This window comes from Heloderma suspectum, chromosome 4 (genome assembly GCF_057233095.1).
Source record: "Heloderma suspectum isolate Gila_16-S chromosome 4, 16-S_ref, whole genome shotgun sequence".
NCBI classification, from domain to species: Eukaryota; Metazoa; Chordata; class Lepidosauria; order Squamata; family Helodermatidae; genus Heloderma; species Heloderma suspectum.
Window position 1 is genome coordinate 103,140,955 of NC_139461.1, and position 18,450 is coordinate 103,159,404.

General features: G+C 44.3%; 1 long non-coding RNA gene across 1 annotated transcript in view; it reads right to left on the reverse strand.

The window, feature by feature from the left end:
* Positions 1-18,450, reverse strand: part of LOC146347221 (uncharacterized) — a 380,000-nt gene that overhangs the window by 79,274 nt on the left and 282,276 nt on the right. Inside the window, exon 5 of the long non-coding RNA XR_014790201.1 lies at positions 4,317-4,537. This is a non-coding gene — a long non-coding RNA (uncharacterized LOC146347221). The remainder of the gene's footprint in view (positions 1-4,316; positions 4,538-18,450) is intronic.

The window sequence follows — 18,450 nt, forward strand, 5'->3', positions numbered from 1 at the left end:
GCAATATGTTGCAATCATTATAAGTAAAGATCTTGCTTGACTAGGGAAAATGTAACAAACATCAGTGGCTGATGAACAGCCATGAGGCTGTCACGTGACAAAACAAGGAACCCTCATGCACCTGCTCCAACGGCACATTATCTGAGGGTTTCCTCTGACTGATGCTGTTGCACCTGCTTCACAGGCTCTTTGGGTGACGGATGTGGGCTGACTGGAAGTAATGAGTGCTGTTCTAGCATACAGCTGACAAAAGGAGGCAGGAGACACACACACACCCACACAAACAGACACAAGTCTATAAATACCTGGCCTTAAATGTCAGCACACAAAAAGGGGGGTAGGGAGAAGAGAGATGGGAAGCAGCTTCTCCCTAATGGGTACAGCAGGAAGAAGATTTTAAAACCACCACCGATGATGATGATGATGCTGGTTTTAAAATGTAAAAAGCTTGCAGCTACTGCAAAAACATGCATGCTTGAATAGACAGCATACAAAAACAAATAAGTGCATCTTCCTCCTCACCATCAGAGCAAAAGAAAAAGCTGAGGTTCTCAGGAAACTGAATGTTTCACCCAAGAAATATTTATTTATTTCTAACTCTTTCTTCCCTGCCCCCTTATGATTTTTAATAGCATTTGTGTAGGGATGTTGTGAGAGTCCATGGGGGGGAGTCCAACAGAATCCCCTACACCTGCCCTCCTGGACCCTGCTCGCCAAACCATGGGGCACTCGTGGATGTGCTCGGCGAGCACCCTGCAGCTTGGCGAGCACCCGGCAGCTGCCCGTCCTCCCTAGCAAGCCACCACTGTGCACAACCATGGTGGCTCAGGTGCTTCCTAGCAGGTAATGTTGCATTGTTAAGGACCCTTTTACACAATATTACAGGCGTGAATGGAGCACTCACACCTGCAATGTTGTGTAAATGGTCCCTTTACGGCTGCCAAGTACACAAGATTACGTACCCAGAAGCACCCAAGTCACCATTGCTGTGGGCAGTGGCGGCTTGCTAGGGAGGATGGGTGGCCCCACAGCTTCGTCAGGAGCTTGCTAAGCCTCAACAAAGCACACGCGTTGCCGCAAGCAAGGGTGGGTGATGGCATCGACTCAATGAGCTCCTGATGAAGCTGAGTGTGGGTGAGTCCATCCATCCCTATATTTGTGCAGAATAACAGCATAATACACAGCTCCAGTGATACCACCAAACGCTCAGCTCTTTACAGCCCAGGCTACCCTGAAATGTAAGTGATGGGTAATAGGTTATTAAAATAACCCTTTAAAATTCTGTTAAACAACTAAAAACATAACAGATCTGAAACCCCCAACTGACAACCCCATTTCCCCAAACCCCTTGCCGAAAAAGGCTGACAGCTGGAGAAGAATGCCCAACTACAATTTACCAAAATGGCTATAGAATATATCCTGTGTGTTCAAATTCGCTGAAGTTCAGTGGGCATTTTCTACTGCTTCAGATTATAGCCTCAGACACCAGAGGGAGTAGACATGATCAGAGAAAGAGGACACTCCACTGCTTCTTTCATATCTCCTTCCCTCTTAAGTTGTCTGCTCTCTGCTGTGCTGCATTGACATCAAGCAAAGCTCTTAGACATAAAGGAATTAGCCTCAGGTCCAGTTCAGTGTTTATATCTATGGGTTCCTGGAACGATTATGGATGAAATATTTTCATATGTATACATCCCGCAATAATCACTCTAGAAGTAATCCCAACAGATTAAGGGAGTTTCTCCTGAGTTGACTCTCGGGGACCTTCCAAGGATCCCTCAAGGATTCCATGAAACTAGGCTCAAGTTTCAAAGAAATCCCAGAGAACAGAGAACTTGATCAGTTTACAGCCCTTGAAAGGTTCGTTACTGCTAAGATTCTTGAGGAAAGATTGCTTACTGTATTGCTATGCCAGAAAGGAAATGAATGCTCCATCCTGCAGTTTTATCAGAAAAGGTCCAATGGTAATATCTGACAAGCACTCTAGGACAAATTTGTTGCTATTGTAATGCTGGGGCTTAAGCAATGTAGCTCTATTTTCTCACAATGACCTCAGATGAACATAAGATGTACCAGTCTTTAGACAGGGAAGTTAACACTAAATCCAGACACTTACAACTTCCCCTACAAACCATGACAGAAGTTCAGAGAGCAAATTCTGGCTCCCTTCTCCAGCAGTAAATTTCTATTTGTTGCTTGTTACTGGAAAACTATTACCCTTAATTCCTGGTGAACTCCTCTGTCCTCAAACGACCCTGCTGCTACAAAAATGCTACATCCAACAGCTCCCAAATGTTAACAGTATAAGATATGAAGATTCTCTGGCACCAGAAAAAGAAATATGAAATATATTGGCAATAATTGAAAATGTTAGTAGCAAAGGAAGGATTCACGAATGTTGCCCAAGATGATGCATCTGGACTGATCTTTCAAATGAACAGTGCTAACAACATTACTATTTAACACTGCCACTCGTGTATAACACTTTATGGAGACACTAAATTCCCTGTACAGAACTGATATTTCCTAGATGAGAAGTGATTATCTGAACCGTTGCAATGTGACTTCCAACCTGGCTTCAGGAGTGAATCTGCCTTAGTCACCCTTGTGGATGATTTGCATCTGGAGATGGACAGGAAGAGTGTAAGCCTGTTGGCTGTCCTGGACCTTTCAGTAACTTTCAGCATCAACATGGGGATGTCTCACTGTAGTGGGGCCGAGTAGCACTGTACTGTAGTGGCATTGCTGGTTAGAATGTGGAGCTAGGACTTCTATTGCTCCACAGTGTGGCTTTTGGCTTACAGGGTGTCACAGAAAGCCATCTTATCTGCCTTGCTGTTTAATGTATACATGAAACGAGTGGGTGTGTAATCCAGAGATTTGGGTTATGGTGCCGTCAATATGCTGATGATTCTCAGCTCTGTCTTCCCTTTCCATCAGATCTTATTGAGACAGTGAAAATTGTGAACCACTGTCTCAGGTCACTGATGGAATGGCTGTAGGCAAACAAACTGAGACCCATTCCAGATACAACCTAAGTACCATTGGTTGGGAGTTCTGCTGAGCAAGGTTTAGGTATAAAGCTTGCTTTTGATGGAGTTGCACTCCCCCTGAAGAATCAGGTTCATAGCATGATGATACTCCTGGATATGGCACTGCAGTTTGATTCCTAGGTGGCCAGGAGTGCCTTTTTTTAACATGGTTTACCAGCCATGCTGTTTCTTGGATAAAACAGACGAATACACAGTCATCCATGCTCCAGTACTTTCAAGACAGGGATTCTTGTAACACTCCATATGGGGCGGTCTCTATATGGAGTAACTGCCTACCCTGCCACCCGCCTCCCAAACCAAATATATCAGAAGAGTACATCTTCAACAAAGCCTGTGGTGGTCTGTTTCCCAGCAGTTTCACCTTGTCCTATTCCTTCCCACAACATTCATCATTTTCAATGGTTTCTTTCCGCTTACTATAATTATAATACAGGTACACAATGTTTCCAGATTTTACTTTCTTGGGCTCCAAGATCACCGCAGACGGTGACTGTAGCCATGAAATTAAAAGATGCTTTCTTCTTGGGAGGAAAGCTATGGCACACCTAGACAGCATAGTAAGAAGTAGAGACATCACCTTGCCGACAAAGTCCATCTAATCAAAGCTATGGTTTTCCCAGTAGTAATGTATGGCTGTGAGAGCTGGACTATAAGGAAGGCTGAGCGCTGAAGAACTGATGCTTTCGAACTGTGGTGCTGGAGAAGACTCTTACGAGTCCACTGGACTGCAAGGAGGTCAAATCAGTCATTCCTAAAGGAAATCAACCCTGACTGCTCATTGGAAGAACAGATACTGAAGCTGAAGCTCAAATATTTTGGCCACCTAATGAGAAGAGAAAAGTCCCTGGAAAAGACCCTGATGCTGGGAAAGATTGAAGGCAAAAGGAGAAGGGGACGGCAGAGGATGAGATGGCTAGATAGCATCACCGATGCAATGAATATGAACTTGAGCACACTCCGGGAGAGAGCGGAGGACAGGAAGGCCTGGTGTGCTATGGTCCATGGGGTCACGAAGAGTCGGACATGACTTAACGACTGAACAACAACAAATACAATGCTTGTCACAGGGATTCTATTTACACCAAATGGTGAGAATAATTCACTCCATGCACACCAGAATAAAAAGCATAATCACTATTTGACGTATGACAAACATCTTTGCTTTCCTATTGCCTTTTAAAGTTCACCCTCCCACCTTGGAACAGACCTCTGTGTTTCATGCAGACCAAGGAAGGGGAAGGAAACTTTAACTTGTTCATTTACCTTTGATATGTTGATGTCCCTCTGAGTCATTCTTTGCAGTCAGACTTTGACTCAAGTGTTTTCAGGAAGACCAGGATTGAAAACAAATCGGTGACTTCACAGCCCTGTTCCTTAGGAAGGAAACATGATCTGCCTTTGTCAGGAAAGGGAAACTGTTTGGAAGTCTAGACTGTCCCCTTCCTCTCGCAGCCTCTCCACCTCCAGGTTGTTTTCATTTATTGCTACAGAGGGGGAAAAGAAGGAGAAAGGAAATAGTGCAACACAATTTCCAACTCTAGTTGTCATCGAAACGTATTAGTATCTGATGCCACTGGAACTCAGATAGAGCCGAAGCATGAAGAAGGGAAACCAGAAGCAGGCCAGAAGAATTAAGACATTCTTAATGTCTTGATTGAAGCTTAATATTGAAGCTTGATTGAAGCTTAATATACAGAATTCTGTGAAATCAAATCACAAGGAATCAAACTGAGGACATCAAAGGGAAGAAAGCAAGCCAGGAAGCAAAACAGGAAGCAGCTATCTTGCAAAAACGCTAACATAATAGTTGGTTTCTATTTACAGCAAATAAAACAAGGCTAGAATCTGCATTCTGGAACCGTGCTGGCCAGTGTGAAAAAAAGTAAACGGAGCAACTAGAAATTCTGTTAATGCAGACGTAACATTTCTGGTGATCTTTGGCAAGAGAGTAAATGTAATAATCTCTGGCACTTATTTATTTGTTTTAATTTACCTAAAATGTTTTTAGGACACCTTTCAGGACACCTTCCCTCCCAAGGCAGCTTGCAACCATAAAATTTGGAATAAGGTAATAGGAGAGCAAAGATTCATTATAATAAAAACCTAATACAGTAATAAAACAGCCAATGTTTATATAGCTCTTTAGAATACGGGTGGGGAGCCAGTGGCTTGTGAGCTAGATGTGGTCTATGGGGCCTCTGACCTGCGGTCTCTGTTCTCTTCCCTCACACACACTGCAGTGTGCGTGCGCGTACACACACACACACACACACACGAGAGAGGGAGGGGGGAGAGAGAGAGAGAGAGAGAGAGAGAGAGAAAGATAATATGTATTTATTTATTATTTCATTTATATCCTGCCTTTTTTTTTCCCTCTTGCAAGGAACCAAAGCAGCTTACATGGTCCTTCCTACTCTCCATTTTACCCTGTGAGGTAAGTTAGGCTGAAAGTCAGTGACTGGCCCAAAGTCACCCAGTGAGCTTTATGTCTGAGTGGGGACTAGAACCCAGAACTCCTGAGTTCCAGTCCAACATTCTAACCATTACACCACACTGGCTATATATGAGACTGTGAGTGTGTGGGAGTGGTATGAGTGTATGTGTATGAGAGTGGGTGGAAATGGGTGGCTTTGGCCCTGCCCACTTTAGGTTTGGCCCCATACATGCAGCCCCTGGTATGTTACCCATGAGGTGAAAAGGGTTCCCTTCCCTTTCAGAGTATTCAGAGTGCTTTCATGTAGCTGAGGGGCGGAGCACCTGCTTTGCATGCAGAAGGTCCCATATTCGCTCCCTGGTTGGAAAAACTCCTGCCTGAAAGAATGGAGAGCTCCTGCCAGTGTTGTGTTGACAATACTGGGCTAGATGGACCAAGGTTCTGACCCAGTACAACTCAGGGGGAGTGCAGCCCTGTTAATTCTGTTCGATCTCTCATCGGCTTTTGATACCATCGACCATGGTATCCTCCTGGATCGACTCCGTGGGATGGGTATTGGAGGCACTGTGCTACAGTGGTTCCGATCCTACCTACGGGGCCGATTTCAGAGAGTAACACGGGGTGACTATTCCTCGGCCCCTTGGCAATTGAGCTATGGGGTGCCACAGGGTACCATCTTGTCCCCAATGTTGTTTAACATCTATATGAAGCCGCTGGGAGCGGTCATTAGGGGATTTGGAGCTAGATGCCATCAGCATGCTGATGACACGCAGCTCTATCTCCCTGTGACATCTGAATCAGGAGAGGCCGTGCAAGTCCTGGATCAGTGCCTAGACCCGGAAATGGGCTGGATGAGGGCCAGTAAACTGAAGCTGAATCCTGGCAAGATGGACGCCCTGTGGGTGAGTGGTTCCTGGGTCCGGGAGATAGGTTCATTGCCTGTTCTGTACGCGGTTGCACTCCCTCTGAAAGATCAGGTCCATAGTCTGGGTGTACTCCTAGACCCACCATTGTCGCTGGAGGCCCACGTGGTCACGGTGGCTCGGAGTGCCTTTTACCAGCTTTGGCTGGTTCGCCAGCTATGGCATTTCCTGGACAGGGATAGCTTGACCACGGTGGTACAGGCATTAGTAACCTCAAGACTGGATTACTGCAACGCGCTCTATGTGGGGCTGCCCTTAAGGCTGGTCTGAAAGCTGGAGCTAGAGCAGAATGCAGCAGCTCGGCTGTTGTCCGGAGTGCCCCTTTTCAGCATGTAACTCCTCTGCTGAGGGAACTGCACTGGCTGCCTATTCGCTACCGGGCCAGGTTTAAGGTATTAGTACTAGTGTACAAAGCCCTAAACAACTTGGGACCAGGACACCTGAGAGAGCACCTCCTTCCCTACCAACCTGCCCAGTCACTGGGGTCATCAGAGGGCATGTTCCTGGTGGTTCCACATGGACCTATGGCCTGGTTGGAGTCCACGAGGAAAAGAGCCTTCAGCGTGGTGGCCCTTCTTCCTGTGGAATTCCCTGCCTTTAGAGGTCAGGCAAGCACCAACATTGTGTTCCTTCCAGTGCCTCCTGAAGATGTTGTTCTTTCAAGAGGCTTTCCTTGCATGACTAGCCGTGGTTTGTTGAACTCTACTTCATTGGGATTTGTCTTTTTTAAAAAAATGTTTTAACTCTTTTAACCATTGTTTTATTCTTTTATCATGTTGTTCACCGCTCCAAAATCTTCTGATGAGGAGCGGTATATAAATATTGTAAATAAATGAATGAATGAATAAATAAATAAATAAATAAATAGCTTTCTATCACAACGGGCCTTACAACAGGTTTCCAGGGTTGGTCAATGTTAGTGCTGTTGGGGGCTGAGAAAACAGTGGTTGTATTCAGGCCAAGAAGGATGTTTGTGCCTGAGGTGAGATATGATCTGGGTTCCCACTCTTTAGTCACTATGGTTTCAAATCCAACCACAATAAAGCAAGGATACTCATGGCTGCTAGGCAGACACAGAGAATAATAATCAGTAAAGTGGTTTTAGCAGAGTTTATGAAAAATCCAAAAGGAAGAGAACATAAGGTACAGAGACATAATTGAAGGCTCAGAAGAAAATTGAGAAAAGCTCAGTAGACAAACAAAAAAGACCGATGCATGCTATAGAGAGAATCTCAAGAAGGCAGGCAAATAAATGCACTGACGGTACAGCTCAAATCCCAGAAAAGTAGCACAACACTTTTGGTCTCCCCATTGTAGCAGAATAACTGGCCTATTGGGGACATGAGCTTTGACTGACAGCCAGTTTCATCAGTTATCAGACTGTCATGTTGGTGGGCGTGCCCATGCATGCAGGTGAAGGTACTCACTCTGAGATGGTACAGAGGTTGAAGGAGATCTAGAAAGCAAAGCACCTTGGAAGATGCATAGAGGGCTATAAAAGCAATTCAGACCTGTACGGAAGAGTGAGCAATTAAATTATGAACTGAGGAGAGAGTCAGTCACTCTTGCTAACTTCAGGTGTCATTTTTATCAACTTGTTAATTCTTTTACTAGCATTGAACAGAGCGTATTGAACATCTATTCCTAACACTTCATGGCACAACTAATTTTTTATGTCCCAGATTCTCCTCACAGAAATACGCTTCTCTCCCTGCCAAGTGGATGCGTGTAGAAGATCAGCTACTAGCCCCCTTCATCACTCTGGAGCGTTTTCCCTTTCTCTGGCTGTGCTTGCTAGGGGTGTAATCGGGCCAGCAATTAATGCCCCTTTGGCCCCACTTTCCCCAATGTCCAGCTTTACTGGAAGCAGCTGTTTTACTCCCTTTGTGGCTGATTTAATGAAAGAAAACATATATACTGTTCCTTCCTTTGCCGAAGTGGGAAGACAGTTCCCAAGAGCTGGCTGGAAAGGGGGAAGAGCATTCAAGCCAGACCACAGCCTCTGAGAGCAACGCTCTGCAAGAATAACTGAGGGAGCCCCGTCACAGACTATATTCGCATTTCATTTTATCTTTAAAGAAGACATTAAAAAGCTGGCCCATCACACAACTAAGTCACACAATGAGGTTTAGGAGGTCAGTTTTGTTTGGTAAACAAGGTTAGCAAATTGCAGTGAAGCTGCCCAACTCCAGTAATCAGCATCTGGGTAAATGACAGTTGCTCACTCTCTCCTTTAACAGGCCAGAAATAGCTATTCAACCCAACCTTCTACTGAATGACTGACTTCAAAACGCAAATATAATTTAGGCCACTGTTAAAGCCTTTCTGTCAGGCCAAAAGCACAACATTACAACATATATTTTTAAACACAGAGGCTCAACCTGCTACCAGGTGCCATTTCAGACTCTGAGACATGTTATGCATTCCTGGCTTCCTACATGGAAGTCACCATCGTGCATGAAATCGTACAATTCCCATGTCATAAGGCAATACACATGTAAATTGCTGCATGTATACAAAGCTATTTGAATGCACATCTGATTGGCACATGCTGTGACCTACACTTGTGAATTGCACACGTTCCTACAGGGAAGTGAATTCTAAGAAGGAAACCTATAACCTGCAAAGCAGCCTATCATACCAGGCTCCTGTGCAGCTGAGAATGGAGCAGGGCAGATGCAGCCTGTCGCCAGCCACAGCAGATTCCTAGTTGGTCCTGCCAGAGAGCAAAACCAACACAAACTTTTACATGGACTCAGACTTTTACCTGACCTGTTCTGGCCTATCGGATTCTCAAAAGTTCTCTCCACATTTCCCCTCCTTTGGCCAGATCCAAGCAGAATCCCCAGTCAGATACTAGAGGGAGAGCAATGGATCCGAGACACAGGATTTATGTTTTTCAAGGATTGCAACATTTCAATGGGAATGATTTGTAAAACTATATAGCATTTTCTCACCAGGCAAAGTTGATGAAAGGCACTTTTAGACACTGTTACAACCTGGGATTCCAGGTGCTGTTAGGAACCCAGGTCTGAATGTCTAGAGGATCAGATCACCCGTATCCACCCTCCCACCATGGTAGATAACGAAGATGCAACAAGACTACAAGAGGAGTCAAATGAAAACAAGAGTGAAAACTATACCACTTACATCAAGACATTGGCCATGCTGGCCAGGGATGATGGGAGGTATAGTCCAATACATCTGGAGGGAACGTGGTTGCGGAAGGCCAACTTACATAGAATCATAGAATAGTAGGGTTGGAAGGGGCCTACAAGGCCATCGAGTCCAACCCCCTGCTCAATGCAGGAATCCAAGTCAGAGCATCCCTGACAAATGGCTGTCCAGCCTCGTCTTGAATGCCTCCAGTGTGGGAGAGCCCACCACCTCCCCAGGTAATATGTTCCATTGTCGTATTGCTCTTACAGTCAGGAAGTTTTTCCTGATGTTCAGCCGGAATCTGGCTTCCTGTAACTTGAGCCCATTATTCCGTGTCCTGCACTCTGGGATGATCAAGAAGAGATCCTGGCCTTCTTCTCTGTGACAACCTTTCAAGTACTTGAAGAGTGCTATCATATCTCCCCTCAGTCTTCTCTTCTCAAGGCTAAACATGCCCAGTTCTTTCAGTCTCTCTTCATAGGGCTTTGTTTCCAGTGCCCTGATCATCTTTGTTGCCCTCCTCTGAACCCTCTCCAGTTTGTCTGCATCCTTCTTAAAGTGTGGTGCCCAGAACTGGACACAGTACTCCAGATGAGGCCTAACCAGTGCTGAGTACAGGGGAACTAGTACTTCCCGGGATTTGGAAGCGATGCTTCTATGAATGCAGCCCAAAATAGCATTTGCCTTTTTTGCAGCCACATCACATTCTTGGCTCATATTCAGCTTGTGATCGACAACAATTCCAAGATCCTTCTTGCTTGTAGTGTGGTTGAGCCACGTATCCCCCATCTTGTAACTGTGCATTTGGTTTCTTTTTCCTAGGTGCAGAACTTGGCATTTGTCCCTATTAAATGTCATTCTGTTGTTTTCTGCCCAGCGCTCCAGTCTATCCAGATCACTTTGAATTTTGTTTCTGTCTTCCAAAGTATTAGCTATCCCGCCCAATTTTGTGTCATCTGCAAATTTGATCAGCATTCCCTGCACCTCCTCCTCCAAGTCATTAATAAAAATGTTGAAGAGCACTGGGCCCAGGACTGAGCCCTGCGGTACCCCACTCGTTACCTCTCCCCAGTTTGAGAAGGTCCCATTGATAAGCACTCTTTGAGTCCGATTCTGAGTTTATGAAAATCAGCTTTCCTAAAATCCAGGGTACGCGTTTGACTACACTCAGCTTTTGCTTCCCTTAGAACCAAGAACTCAAGTACAACATGGTCGCTTTCCCCCAGAGTTCCTATAACTGCTACTTTATCCACTAAGTCATCTCTGTTGGTTAGGATCAAGTCAAGGATAGCCGATCCTCTAGTTCCTTCCTCTACTTTCTGTAGGAGGAAGTTATCCGCCACACAAGTCAGGAATTTCCTGGAGGGGCCATGTTTTGCAGAATTTGTCTCCCAACAAATATCGGGGAAATTGAAGTCCCCCATTACTACTACATCATGCTTCCTTAAAACATTGGCTATTTGCTTTTCAAAACTTTCATCCTTGTCTTCTCCTTGATTGGGTGGCCGGTAGTAGACTCCGACCACCAGGTTCCTTTTATTCTTTGCTCCATTTATTTCAACCCAGAGGCTCTCGATGGGGCTACCAAGCTCCTCCTCCTGTATTTCTGTGCAGAGATATGTATTTTTCACATACAGTGCAACCCCACCTCCCTTTCTGTTCCTCCTGTTCTTTTTGAACAAGTTATATCCTTCAATTGCTGTATTCCAGTCATGAGAGTCATCCCACCAAGTCTCAGTTATACCTATCAGGTCATAATTTCCCTCTTGTATTAAGAGTTCAAGTTCGTTCTGTTTGTTTCCCATACTCTGGGCATTAGTATATAGACATCGAAGACCATGTGCTTCATAGTCTGGCTTTCTTCCTACATGTGTCTGAAGACTATTATTGGGCGCTATCAGAGCTGTTCTCTCCATTGCAGTGCATGCGCCTATGTCTATTGTTACCCCCAACATTACATCTCCCTTCCCCGTAGGATTCAGTTTAAAGCCCTCCTGATGAAGTTCTTCATGCTGAGGCCAAACACATTCTTCCCAGCCTTTGTGAGGTGCAACCCATCCCTAGCCAACAGCCCATCTTCCAGGAAGTATAGCCCGTGGTCCCAGAATCCAAATCTCTCTCGTCGGCACCACCTTCGTAGCCAGTCATTCACCCGGAGTATTTTTCGTTCCCTTTCTATCCCTCTTCTAACTACTGGAAGGATGGATGAGAAAACTATCTGGGCCCCAAAGTTCTTGAGTTTCCTTCCCAAAGCTTCAAAGTCTGACGTGATCTCTTCGTAGCTCCGCTTGGCGGTATCATTTGTTCCCACATGGATGAGAAGAAAGGGATACCTGTCAGTGGGCTTTATGAGTGCAGGCAACCTTTCAGTCACGTCTCTAATCTGTCCTCCCAGGAGACAACATACCTGGCGAGTCCATGGGTCTTCGCGACATACTTGGGTCTCGATCCCACGCAGTAAGGAGTCTCCCACTACTACCACTCTTCTCTTCTTCTTCTTGTAGGCCTGGGTTTCATCGCCTCATGATTTCACTCAGTGACTATGGGCAGTATCCAACAGTGTTATTCCGCTAGTGCAAATAATATTGTGCTAATGGAAGCTAGGTTCCAAACTAGGCGCAAGAAGAGAATCCAATTAAAGTTAAATTTTTGTGCAGGCACAGTTGCACAACACTTTGCACAATCAGTTGTGCAACTGACTGTACATTATGCTTGCGCAATTGCTCACACAAGCATAATGTGCAAGCATGGGCGCAATGCAAAGCTTAGTCGGAGCTCTGCTAGCACTATTTGAATTTGCAGAATGACACTGTTGGATACTGCCCTATGTATACATATTAAATATGATAAAGACTAAGATGGACCACTGTGGGAAGGACCTAATGCTAATCATGTATCCATCACCACTCCCTGGGACCTTCCATAAGTTCCCTTCCCACAGCTGAATCACCACAACCTCATGATTGACTGGATGAAAGTTGAGTAAAAGATCTATGAAGGATTAAAGAGATGTGGTTGATATCTAGATGAAGATCAATGATAAAGAGCACAAAATGCAGACTAAGTGCCATGGCTGGCGGGGGTCCAGAAAACTGATATTATCTATGAGTACCTGGAACAGAAGGATTGCCATTCACTCAACAATTTTCCCTCAGAAGGAAGAATGAGAGACAGCAGCAGGGAAGTCTACAGCTACATCCAGCTATAGTACTTGTGCAGGGGACAAATAGCCACAGTTTTGAGGCCATATGGCCAGCTAACCTCCATGAAAGAAGAGTCAACCTCAGCCAACAAAAAAAAAATCCCCAGTGTCTTCAGGCTGGCTTTTACCAGGGCAGAAATCTCACATCCCTTCAAGCACACTTTCTCCTTCAACAGGAGAGAGAAACTGAAATTCATCCAAATAAACAGGACCAGCTTGAGTCTCTAGGTGGAACTACATGTTATGTGTAGTTCTGTAATTCTTTGGGAAGGACTATTTTTGCTTTATACATTTCCCGAGGCTGCAGTCTGAATGGAAAATGGGGTGGGGAGATATTCACACCATGCTCCCTCCTCTCACAGTTGCTTTACTGTTGGTAGGAAAAAGATAGAGGTACTGGGAGTAAAAGCAGTGGGGAAGAGGTTCAACAGAAAAATGGTGAGGGAAAAGGGCAAACAAAAACCTCTTTCCCCTCCCCTCACACCAATTTTCCCATTCCAGCGGCATCCCCAGAGGCTGTATTGTGTAAAAAATACCCCCCCCCCAAGAGTTAAGGAACTACACATACAGTAACATGTAGTTTACCCTGTGATGCCCCTGACCTTGCACACATAGGTCAATCCTAGAATCATGACTAGGCAATATGAAAGAGTGGAAATAAATTGATCTTTTAGCCTGATTGCGTACAAAAAAAGGACTAATTTTAATAGATAACTAACTTTCATTACAAACCAGGGGTAACACTTTTTTAAATAGCTTTCTGAACTTCCTAGGACACTAAGAATTTTGATCTTTTTTTTCATGTTACACTCCAACTGGAAAAGGCCAGGAAAATGTGAATTCGAGATCACCAAGTTCACAGAAAATTTCTAAGGTCACAGAACATTTCTAACCAGGTTATGATTCAGTAAAGCATTCAATACATGTTTAAGCAATTTCTTGGCTGAATTCAAAGGTCAGTCTAAACACCAAATTCCAAGAAGAAAACTCAGATTGTTGTTGACTACAAAACCTGAAGCCCCATGTCTAAGTTTATAAGAGGTTATGCCACACTGTGAACAGCTTTGACAGTGTAGCAAAGGCTGCTGCTCTTCTGTAGCATGGCATGCTGAAATATTTGTTGGACAAATATATATCTTATGCATTACAACTCTGAGCATACTCTGAATACCAGGATTGGATTATCCATTAGGCACAAAAGGTACAGTGTCTAAGGCCTACAAAACTCCCAAGGGCCTACGGAAAAGTTTAGGGTGATTAATAAATTTGATAATAAATAAATAAATAAATAGGGCCTAGAAAAAGATCAAATTCAAGCAAAGCTAATTATTGTTTGATTTAGTAGTTTGCTCATACAGGTATAATATGTCTTAAGTAAATGTAAATTAAACAATAACTTTGCAGCTCTTTTTGTTAGCAAAATCACAGATTTCATTTTCATTCTCAATTGAGAATAGTGCAAGTGAAGGCCGTTGCTTCTGTCCCATGGTTGATCTAAGACAGTTCTTTATACATTTCAACTTTGAAAAGGAGCTCTCGCTTCACAACTCGTTCCAAAAATGGCAAGATACATTCTAAAAGCAATGTTGACATTTGGAAAACTTGTCACCACTTTGTCCGTTATTTGTGCAATGATAGAGCGAAGGACAGGAAGGCCTGGCGTGCTATGGTCCAGGGGGTCACGAAGAGTCGGACACGACTTAAGGACTGAACAACAACAATTACTACTACAGATTTCCTGTCTGCATACATACATGGGAACGATAGAAATTCATCTGTGAATGCATGATCAAGATCTGATGGACGGGTGTCTATTAATGCCCTTGCTCTAAAGGCCACTTCATCACTGGGCATAGACTTATCCATAAGAAAACTAAACCTTTCATTCAGTGTGGCATATGCCACTTGCCATCTGCCCATCTCAATTACAAGTATATCCATTATACAACAGAAAGACTGCGTGCAGAATTTGTCACTGGCACTCAAACCCGAGTCAGTATTATCCATGCCACCTTCACCACCCCAGGTTCCTCAAAGAGGAACAAAGGAACTATAAATAATAAATAAACAAACAAACAAACAAACAGGTTCTCAGTCATCTGCGTTGTAGGGTCTCCTTGCAATTGGATGGTATGAGCTCTTTTGCAGCAGCATTGTCATTGACTAATAGCTAGGCAAGGTTTGCCAAATTTTGTTAAGGGTGGGTGTTGCCATTTGTCCTGTCCTAACTGGTCAGTGTTCCAAAGCATTTGAAAAATGATGGGGGTGGGGAGGAAAACTACGATGCAATCTCCCCACCCTCCTTGAGGATAAAGGATAGGACCTCTCTGGGCCACCATAGCAATGTTTCTGATTAGCTCTGCTATGTAAGAGCAATTAGTGGCAACAGCACAGGTCAGTAGAAGGAAAGAAAAGTCCCAGTATGTTTAAATGAAAATATATGAATGTGAGGAAGTATTTGGAGACACTGACTATAGTTTTGAGATTCCCTGTGAATATTTTCGAGGCTAGTGTCAGGCGTCCCGATCCCCTCAGCGCACATGCTCAGGCAATCTGACACCAGACACCCAAATCAGTGAGATTTCTTTGCAGGAAATCCCACGGCAAAAGCTTAATGGTTACACTCTTCAAAACTCACATAGCGGATGGTCAGTAGCTATAGGCTCTATGTAATTCTAGAACAGTCCAAAGCTAAACACTACTACCATGACTTGAGATCTTCATCAACGTGGTTCCTCTGTTGCCATCTCCACGGTTCTGAACACAAGGGAAGGAACTCTGGATTCCTGGCATACCTAACCCAGGCAATCCTTACATGGGGTTCCAAACCCCAGACAAGGAATGGGAATGATTCCTGGAATGACCCCTCAGGCGATCAAGGGATAAATTCTTGAAAGGTCTAAACAAAACCACACCCATAGAGAGGCCAACTTCAATTTTTTTGTTGATAATTCCAGGCTACATGGTCGAGGCCTATCAAGATCAAGGGAAGGGTAAACCCAGACACACAGGGAGTTCTGTGCCACCGCTTTTGCAATGGTAACTCCACACTCTATGCATCCAGGCAGAAGAAAGTCCAAAAGTCGTAGCTCAAACCCATTGTGCCAGTACGCTGAGCTTACAACAAACAAAGACACATACAATCCACAGCAATGAGAGTTCAAGTCTATGAAAAGCCTCACAGGACTTTTCGTGACAAGTCTGTAGCAATCCAAAGGTCCAATTAAGGGAAAGTCCATGTGCAGAGAGCCTCCAACAGCCCAGATGATGATGGATCCAAACAGAGAAACCTTCAGGCAATGAAGACAAGATGTTCCTAGCAAAGGCCCTTCACCTTTGCATCAGGTCAAAACAGAAGGTGTGACTGTACGACACCCTCTCCAGATACCTTGACAGACAAGGGCCTTTAGCCTTTCAGCAAGGCCCCTGTCTAAACAGGGCGTCACTGCTCAGCCCTCCAGCAGTGACGCTTCAACCTGGGCGACCTTTCTGCAAAGCGCACCCCACCTCTGTCAGGTTCTCATGGACAGCTTCCAGCCTCCCTGCCTGCCAAGGCCAGACCAGCAGAAGATGGGGAGGTGGGTGACTCCCCCTGGCTCTGCTCTGGGAACACTGCTAGAGATAAGCTCACACAGACTCTGACATTCCAGGGCCTGAATAGGCCCAAGCCCTTCCAGGCTACTTCTAATCAAATCCTGGTTATAACCTACAAGGCCCACTGCAGTGCTGAATCTGGGCCCTGACAGCTAGAATCTTCCCAGGGCTAGGCCCCACCAGCCCAAGGTAATACACACCACGCCTGTGGATCTATGATTGTGGGAGCTACACAATATAACTATTTATCTATATATCTATCTGTCTTAGGGGCCTACGATTATGAGAGTGCCTAGGGTGTACAAAGAATTTAATCTGTCCCTGCCAAATGCATAAGGCTTATCAGCTGTCTGTACCTACCTAATTACTTGGCTACTACTCCAAAATAAATAATTTTAAACCCTGTATTTCAGGGTTACACAAGCAATGATTTACTCATGGCCACAGAATATACAAGCCAATAAATATCTTTATAGCTGGTTAAATACTGAAACAGGATGAGGCATTGAGTAACTGCAAAGGCAGCATCAAAGGAGAGTACTCCATCATATCTGCATTCTTATTCTATAAGACACCAGACAATCTGATTGCTCCTTTATGGTTACTTCACCTTTTAATGCTGTATAAATTTGAGATCATCATATTCCTGAGATATTTTCCTTTATTCTAGGTTTGATTACAGAGGATGTTTTGGCTTGTGTAATCAACTAAGCATTACCATGTTTGCAGGAAGTCAAGCGAATGAATGAACCACTGAATGTAGGGGAGTCTGGAGTACAAAGAGGTTTGTCCACAGGACAAGAGTTCCCAAAACTGGCTTCTAAAAAATAATTGTACAAATGGAGGCATCTAATCTGATGTATCCAGACGTAACAATTATTTCCAAATGTGATTAATAATGCTGAATGTGACTTTTAGCAAGATGGACACCCCAAGACTTTGAAAATCCGTGGTAAACCTCCAGCCATCAGGCAGCTTTTTGTGTAATCACAATATATACAAATCTTACCAAGGGCTGCCCCTGCCATGCAGCAAGGCAAAGCAACCAGCTTAAGGCAGCGCCAACAGGGAGGAACAGAAGAGCCAGAATGCTTTGTATGGTCACCCATACCCCCAGTAGAGTGTCCTCGGAGAGCTGCTACAAGATGCCACAGCCTAGCATTCAGCCCAACAATTTGTTGAGATGCAAGACATGGTCAGGCATGGCAACTGCCTGTCAATAATATCCAACATACTCAAGAATGAATAAAGAACTGGGGCTATGCACCCCACAATAAGCTTTGGGCTGGAGGATTGGGAATGTCCTCTACAAGCTAGCATAACATTGCATCTGGCCCAATGCTTTGTTTGGGCACAGGACACTGTCAAATGTGCACGCCCATGCCAATAATAGCCAAAGTATGTATAAATATATAAAGAACAAGGTGTGTACACCCTAAATAAAGCTTTGGACAACTACAAATCATTTATCCAAACTTCCAAGAAAGAAACCTCTATAAGGCACTTGAACAACAATAATGACATATATACTTTACAAAGTGAACTTATGCAATAAACAGAACAAACAGCTAGGTTTCCAGTTGAAGTTTATCTATAAAATAGATACATGACCATGTTAATATTTATGTCCAATACAGTATCAATGTGTACATATAACTAAGGAGTTTGTAAATTTATGTATGGTGTTATTAATGTGTGATGTTAATATTAGTCAGTGATGGATATAACATTATTTTTCAGAGACGAGTAATTAGGTTTGCATGATTGCAGAGGTAAAAGAAGCCATCATGGCTTCTTCCCCCGCACCCATTGTTTGTATAATTACTCATGCAGGTTGGCGTGTTGTCCAAACCAAGTGCACGGCGCAGGGCAGTGTCTTTGTACCCACCCTACAACCCATGACTTGCGCGTCAGGTTCAGACAACGCACCAACCCGTGCTGCAGCACAGGTCATTATACAAGTGATGGGCATGTGTGTGACACACACAGGGGTGGAGGGAAAAGCCACAATGTCTTCTTTTACCCCTGTGATTGCCTGAACACCCCCTGACTGGGTTCGTACAAACGAGCAAACATCACGGGCAG